Below are 8,406 nucleotides of genomic sequence, written 5' to 3' on the forward strand. Positions count from 1 at the left end.
TTTGAGTGCAAAGAACTCTACATTCTCTATTGGGCTTTTCAGGTCAAATTATTAGTAAAGCTGGTACCTAACAGGGATAATTGAGAATTTTATTGCAGTTCTCTAGAAATTATTGGCAAGCAGACTGCAGCAACCTGTTGTTATGTTAAAATTACATTCCCTTCTCAGCTGTGATGCATTTCTGCTGACTAAACTCACCTGGTCCTTGTTTTACTAATCCCCTACCAAGCTTTTATAAGCCTGTTTGTTTCCTGCACTCTTGTTAGACCCTTGCATTAAATGCCATGCATGATTGCATGTCCTCCTGCTGCCTTGCCAGCTCAACATTGTTCTGGACATTTATTCTCTAGTTGTCTCATATCTTGACAATAATTTTGAGTTTTTCTCTTAATAATTATTAGTCTGTACCTGGTTCTTAACCTACAACAATTCATGACAATAAATAGGCTTTATTTTTCGCAAGAGGAAAGTGAATTATTGGCCTTACAGATCGCAACGTGGGACTAACATCACATCTCTTTGTTCTCCATAACACTGGTGAAAACTGTCAAATCAGGTGACTTTTTCTGACATTATTGGAAACCTTTCCCTTCTCAATCATTAGTGGTTGCTAGTTTGGTTCCTCTGCCACCCCAAGATAGCATTTACAGGTGTTTTCTATTAGGTGACTTGTTCAAAGTTTGAAGGTCATCAAATTTGAAGGTCTAGCCTCTGTAAATAGTGAAGCAATGTGAGCTCAAAAACAAAGGAGCTTCAAGTTCTAAACATATTTAGGATAAACCTTTTCCCTCCTATATCATTATTCTTCTGTCCTAGAGCATCTGTGACATTCAAACATGCAAAGTTTGGCAGCTTATAGCTGCTTTTTGGACAGCAGATAGCTATTTTTCCTCACCCAAGAGTTGGAATTGGTGCTTTCTTTAGTATTTTAAAAAAATACTTCTAAACTCTGAATTACATGAATCTTTTATGCAACTTTAAAAAAAGTTTATATTCCTTGTTACATGCCTAATAGAGAAGCGAATGATTTGTGGCAAGTCTTTTGTAGCGTATTAAAGTTTAACGTTGACTTCTAAGATCTTTTCTACCAGCTGCTCTGAATTTTCATGGCACCTGCCTGTGACATTGTAGCACCCTGACAAGCTGTGTCCCTGTTTTCTCTGCTGTGACCTTCAGACTGTTTCCGGCAGTTCCATATGCAGGCTTTTAAGGAAAACTACACATCACTTTTAATGCAGCTGCTGTTCTGTCTTGTCAATTTGATGCCTAAAAATATGTGACAAGCTTTGAAAACAACAGAGCCCCCACACTTCAATCAAGGAACTAAAGAGCACGCACACACAGGGGAATAAAAAAAACAAAAAAAAAAACAGCTATGTGTTTGTGTGCACAAATATAAAGCCATTCACAGATGCATATAAGGTGTAGCAATCATTCCACTGAGCTGGATGAGACACATCAGCAACAGCCGCTGTGCTTGTTTCTTCCCTGAGGCACAGTCATTTAGCCAACAAGACCCGACAGCGGACAGTCAAATATTAGTTTTCTCCGTCTCCCTCAGTACATACCTAGAGGGGTTCTCGATGCCTCATCCTCCCCCTTCTTCTTTGCTGCCTCCTCCCTCACCCCCAATCTGCTGCTGCACTCATTACTTCTGCAGGATTGATGTTTTCTTTTCATAAAGCACCAAGCTGATATCCCATGGATTTTGAATTAATAAAATATGAAGGACATTAACATTCCCGGCATTGGTGTTTTTGCTATTATTGCAGAGAGGCTAGGGAAGCCTGCGACTCACCCACCCTGTCAATCACCCTCCATGTGTGCTGGCCCCGTCAGGCTGGAGGTGAGCACCGCTGACAGACTTCAAGCAACTATCTCAAGGACATCAGAGGGTATTGTGACACAGGCACGCTACGCCTTTGAAAACCTCTCCTACCACTTAGAATCTTCTTATGTTGGCAAAATTTAATAGATACCGAAACAATGTCTGTCTTTCATGTTTTTGCTTTGTGACACCAAACATGACATTTAATTTTAGGTTTTTAATTGGCAAACCCATTAATATTCATTTCTATTTCCAGGTGATAAAATGGATGGACAAGTTTATTTGCTTTTCCTGAAAGCACCACACAGAAAATATTCAATTTTATCCAATTTTAAAGGTTTCTAGATATGCTTTACTGATCAGATTTCTTGCTAACTTGAACATATTTCCTTGTGAATTCAAATTAAAATGCAGTAACTTGTCATTTAAGCTGTTATTTTGGGGGACTTTATAAGAAAAGACAATTTATATTCAGAAATATATAATCAAATTAATTCAGTAAAAATATCTGTCCTAATTATAATATACAATGCAGTTTACAATGATAACTAGTAAATTTCATTCTATCCAAGGAAGCTCAGCCGTTTGCACTGACTTGTTGACATTAGAGCTTTTCTGAGCAAGTATGTGGCAACTGTTGAAAAGAATTTCTTCTTTTTTACTGGAAAATATCTCCAGTAGAACCTGCCTCACTGTGAGTAGCTGTCATTTAATGGTTCAAAATGGTGGCAAGTAAGGAATGGCAAGACTCCTCGTTCTCTAACCAGATATACGGGGTTAGAATTTTTATCCCAAATGTTTGGAGAAAACTGTATAATGGTATAAACTCACCATTTGTGTAAATTGAAAACAGCAGTTTTTGTGTGCATGGCAAATCTAAGTCATTGAATTGTTTCGTTTCTTCTCTTAAAATGCAATTACGTTTAATTCAAACGTCAATGTGAAGAATAGATTTAGTAGAAGTGTATAGAAGTACCTGGCAGAGTTCATATTCAATAAAATCACTGTAGCCTCTTTCACAAAACATTAAAGGTGAGATTAAGATGTAATTTTTCTCATTTCCATCTAGGTCATTTGCTCACATCTGTAGGGTTGTGTAAGGTGAAGTTGATTTTACTGGAGGAGATATGGTGTGTGCATCCAGCAGGCTGCAGGATGTAAATGCATAAACAAGATTCAGAAATCACTTCCAGGAAAGCAAGACGGTGAGATGCATTATTTACATTTTTAGCCTCTCCTTGACCAGCAGGATTGCTACATTAATTTTGTGCAGCATTACTGTTATTTGTATTGGAGAGATATTTGACAAAGAGTTTATCCATGGTACAGATGTTGTTTAACTACGTCTGCATTCCCACAGTATGGTGTTCTGGCTTTATTTTTATATACTCACAACTTTAAGGGAGATCACGCTTTATACTTGTGATTTTTGAGGCATTTCAGAAAGCAGTTTGTGCTTGTGGGTTTATGACAAATTTTCCATGAAAGAGTTTTACCTGTGTGTCATTTCTAAGATTTCCTATTCGAAGCAATCTCTTGCCCAGTAATAATTGTCAACACTTCTGCACAGTTTTACTGATATCCCCTGAAACATAAAGGAAAGTCTGTTTATTTGTTTTTATGTTGCATCCAGGAAACTGGAAGAAAACCGTTTTTGGATAGAGCAAGATGAGCCCAAGCATAGGCTACATGTTTCTTTCTCTTACTGTCACACGGGCTGTCCAGCACTATGGCTCCAGGTGGTTTGTCTGACAGTCTTTAAACATGAGAGATAAGAGAGAATAATTAATTTATCAGAGCAGGGCAGGCTTTAATCCCCGGTGTCCTGGTGATAAGGGAAGGTTTCTTCTCCCCTGATCCCTCTGCCGATATGGACCTTTTTTTTTTCCTCAGCGGTTTCCCGTTAATAAGCCTGTCAAAGAGGCGAACGGCTTTGGGCTCTGTCTCGTACAGGTTATCTCACTGCCACACGTTCCAATCGACTCTCTGACAGCCAGCAGCAACCAGGTTGCTGGGCCTTTGAAACTCTGGGAGAGCGGGGCCTGTGGGCTCCTCTTTGAGGCGGTCTTGTCATTTAGACCTGCTAATTCAAATATCATGTTGGGGACACAGCAGAAGAGAGAACAATGCCCACTGGACTCCATAATGGCCAAAATGACACCTACTAAATTAGCTTTTTAATGAGCAATAATATTGTCAACTTCTCTTCCTTTGGTTCCTTGCATGTTTCTATAATTCTCCTATTTCAGTCTGTCTTTCTTTGCAAACCAGCTCTGACACCAAAGGAGGGCAATGGCATCCCCTAACTTTAGTGGCTCCCTCAAGTATGTATCATATTTTTATGCATGGATTTAAAGCTCCAGTTTGTAACTTTTACAAAAATCTGTTTTTTTACATATTTGTTAACATATGTAATAAATATTTACATATTATATGAGACAGATAAACTATGAAAAGATCAAGCTCCTTCAGGCACAACTATTGCTGTCTGAAGAAATGCGGCGTTCCCGATCAAAATCAACCAATCAGAGCTAGAGGGAGTGTTTTAGCATTGTCAATCACCCCTGTGTAAGCACTCCTAAATGTGCTAATAGCAGAGAAACATCTCACTTTTACACTAAAGGTATTTTGTCTATCTATCATCTGTGGCTATGCTAATCAACCTGAGCGTTTGTGACAGGCTCCAACGTAATGAATTTTCCTTTGCTTCCTTTTTGATTTCCCTAAAGCATCACCTATTTTAAACCCTTGATGGATACATTCTAGATGAGTAAAGAAGACCATAAAAGAGTTCTACAAATGCTCACAAGCATTTGTAGCTTACAAATGCTTGTGAATTACTTTGCCGTTTGCTGCCCACTGAGGTTTTCATATACCAGAAAAGTCACTAAGATTAAAAATATTGTCACTACATATGACATAATTGCTCACTGGCACAAAGAACATGATTTTGAAATCCCATCTTTGATGTGCTGTTTCTCTATTGATCGCCTGTGCTCAGTTTTTTTTTAATTATTATTATTTTTATCTTTGAACCAGCAGACCAGTTTATGCACGATCACGTCAAGGTCAGGTCTGAGTGATTCACTTTATGCTCTTGCTTTGCCAGTCTGATTCTATTTGTCTGTCTTCTGGCTAACTAGAGCACTTCAGCTTTTCCAATTTGCCCAGCCTCCATTCTGGAAGAAAAAAAAAACATTTAGCCAATGCTGCTCCTTATCTCTTTCGCTTCTCTAATCTCCTGTGAGCCGCAGGAGTGGAGGCAGAAGGGCCAGCATTGTCCGGGGATGTGAACCTGCAACCTTTTCAATTTCACCCTGCGCTTCAAAGCCCTTCCGCCTGGACGATCTCACGTCCTGGACAAAGGTGCCATTTGCTTTTCATTTCCTCCATGATAAGAGAGGAGAAAAAAAGTATTGTATATTGTAATGCTCCCTCACCTTTCTGACATCAGCAAAATTGAGGTGCAGGTGAAAGATCGATACAAATTAAAAGTAAATACAAAAAGAGGTAATAAGGAGGAGGGGATGCATGTTTGGGAATCTATTTCCTTTGTCTAGCTTCTTTCAGTCTGGAGACATCATTTTGTTCAAGTATGGTGGCAACAAAGAAGAACAAAAATCAATGGAAAGGACCTTACAGATTGAAAGTTCTTAATTGACATATTTTCTTATTGATTGTTTTTTAATGATTTGTTCTCCCTGGATACTAGGGTTGAACTGCTAAGCATTTCTAAAAACATAGAATTACCGTCCGTCAGGGCAGCCTTGTCATGTTGCACAAATATTGTACAGAATTTTGAGGACCTAAGCAAGAGATTAACAGAAAATGACTCTTGCAATGTAAAAGTCACAGAATCACATTTAATGGTTGGTTGTTAGAGATCAGACAGCCATTATGTTTGTATCATTAAATCTGGGTAAGTGATGCACAGGCGGTTCAATTTTCAAATGAGCTGATCATATAGTGTACTATATGCAGGAAACATAGTGTTATATGCATCATCTTTTTCTTACATTAATACCATTTTAAAGGTTTTTTTTGCAGTAGTAGTAAAGGGTTGGTATTAAATATTTATTCACCTTTATACTAGTAGCCAAAGAAAATTTGCAATAGCCGTCCGTCTCTAGCTCGTCTTTTAGTTATATTAAATCATAAAGATTGCTACGCAGTGTTTAAATGCAAATATAAAACACAATAAAAGCATATCCCATTGGGACCCATCAACACAAAATTATGCCACTGCCTCCACACAAAACTGTTATCTGCATACATCTTGAAATATCACTCAAACTGGACATAAATACAACAAATAAGTTTTGTTTAATTTCTGTAAAAATCTGGACCAAGAACAATGTAATGAGGTAAACCTTAGTTTTTTTAAGCAACAATTTCTCACCACTGACAGTGAGTATAAAAGCTTTCACCCCCTTGCATGTTTTGGCCTTTTATTACTTTTACAAATCAATCATTACACATAATAAATCAATTATTTTTTTCTTTCCTCAAAAAAGACAATGATTGTCAAAATGAAGACTATTCTACAAAATGACATAAAAATGTGTGACGCAAAATAACCGACTGAATACACTATAAAAAACACAAAATTTATTTATTATTTTTGGTCTGATTTCTAGTGTAAATATCTTAGTACATTTCAAATAAGACAAAACTTGGACTAAGTCTCAACATACACCCCTGAGATAACTTAAAATACTTAAAATATTTTTGTCAGCATTTGCTGTAATCACCAAATGCTTGTCGCCTTGAATGTTTAATTTGTTAATGTGTTTTCTTTTGGTTTTGTTAGGTGTTTTGTGCACTTGTGAGTTATTTGTCTGTATGTCTCCGAAATGTAAAAGACAATAAACAGATTTTGAAAAATAAATAAATAAAAAAAAATAAGACAAAACTATTTTATAAGCAACTTTTCAGCAAGAAGCTGTAATTTCTTAACACTGATTTTAAAAATCTTCCCCTGGCAGATTGTCACTATAACATGGGAAATGGGTATTGCTGGGTATAACAGTGCCCACATTGTTTTTAAGAAAACACCTAGACAACCAGCTGTTCAATAACAGTTTGCCACTAAACACGTCATCTCTAGCCAGATCAGGAAGGGGGAAAAAATTTGACAGTTTTTTAAACTTACACACTGAAGCAACAACAAATTTTATTGACCTTTGACCACTAAAATTATTCCATCAGAATTAGTATTAACAAGAAACAACCTTGAATACATAAATGTAATTGCAATCAACTGATTTTTCACAACCAACATTGAATTTACAACAGCTGTAAGAGACTTCAAAGCAATATTTTTGATTAGGCTGGTATATTCCGTACCATTCTAGCAACCAAACTTAGAGGATGTGAAATAAAAAAAATTTGCTTTTTGCTGTTCAAAATGTAGAGCTGCACAGTTATCTGTAAACCAGTAATTTTTCATCTGGACTGGTGTAACTGAGCGTCCTGCTGCTTGGTCAATGTAGCGCAAGACACAGTTTTGTTTTATGTTTTTTCAATGAGCCACGATGCTGTAGTTTTAGCTTCGAGACTAGATTTATTGTAACGTTTTTCCTTCTCCTTCCCACCTGCACGTGCTACCTTCACCATATCATTATTCTTAACCAGCGTCCTTTCCGTGCTCTTGTACCGACAAGGAGGAAACCTGCAATGTGGTGTTCTGTCATAATAGCAGCAATATCTACACAACATTAAGCAGATTACATTTGGCTGGAGGCATTTCCCAGCACTGAAACACACCCCACGGCGAGGCAGGTGGCCTCGCATCCATCAAACCAACCACTGCCAAGACTGCTGGACAGAATAAGAAAAATGGTCACTCGCTAGAATTGTCTGCCCTCTTACTATTCTGTTTTCTAACAGCGCTATATTTTCATAGGACAACTGGGGGAATAAAGATGGCTGCTATTTCTCCAAGTGCAACTTTGAAGCCCTTAAAAATATTTAAACTTACACCTTTTAAGACAAAACCAATAGATTGAATCTTCAATAACTACAGCTTTAAGCTGAATATTATATTTTATTATGATTATCTTTCTTGTTTCTAAGAAAGATAATGTGGATGTTTATTTCCAATTTTTGTTATTTTCTAAAATTAATTAATCAGAGCTGGGAGGAGGGTCTTACCAATGTCAGTCATGCTCATGTACATGTTGCTCACACCTTCCCCCTTGTTCTCTGCTACGCAAGAAGTAGTTCCCTTCAATGGAGCAGCCATGAATGCTCAAGCTAGTAATTACATGACCACTGATGACGTGGATGAACTATTTTTAAAATTTTGCAGATATTCCATACATTTGAAAAATATGATGAAAAGAAAAGAAGTTGTATTTTCCATCCTTCCTTCTGTCTGTCTGTCCGACGTCAAACTTTGCAAGTTTAAGTCTTGAAAATTTGGGAATTTTAACTGTAAAGCTTTCAATAACGTGTTGTTTGCATCCAATATAATATTTGGAAAACTTTAAGAAGAATGGATACTTTTCTGCAGCACTGTACCTCCCCAGATTTGGTTAAAAATATCACTACAGTGGCAAAGCAAGGCAACTTTATTT

The 8,406-nt window shown here is 37.2% G+C and overlaps 1 long non-coding RNA gene across 1 annotated transcript; it reads left to right on the forward strand.

Annotated features, from left to right (window-relative positions):
* The first annotated feature begins 287 nt into the window (after positions 1-287).
* Positions 288-3,717, forward strand: LOC122831236. Its single transcript, XR_006370661.1, has 4 exons — positions 288-556; positions 1,773-1,895; positions 2,898-3,033; positions 3,462-3,717. It is a non-coding gene; the product is annotated as an uncharacterized LOC122831236 (long non-coding RNA).
* The last annotated feature ends 4,689 nt before the right edge of the window (positions 3,718-8,406 follow it).

Source organism: Gambusia affinis, linkage group LG01 (genome assembly GCF_019740435.1).
Source record: "Gambusia affinis linkage group LG01, SWU_Gaff_1.0, whole genome shotgun sequence".
Classification (NCBI taxonomy): Eukaryota; Metazoa; Chordata; class Actinopteri; order Cyprinodontiformes; family Poeciliidae; genus Gambusia; species Gambusia affinis.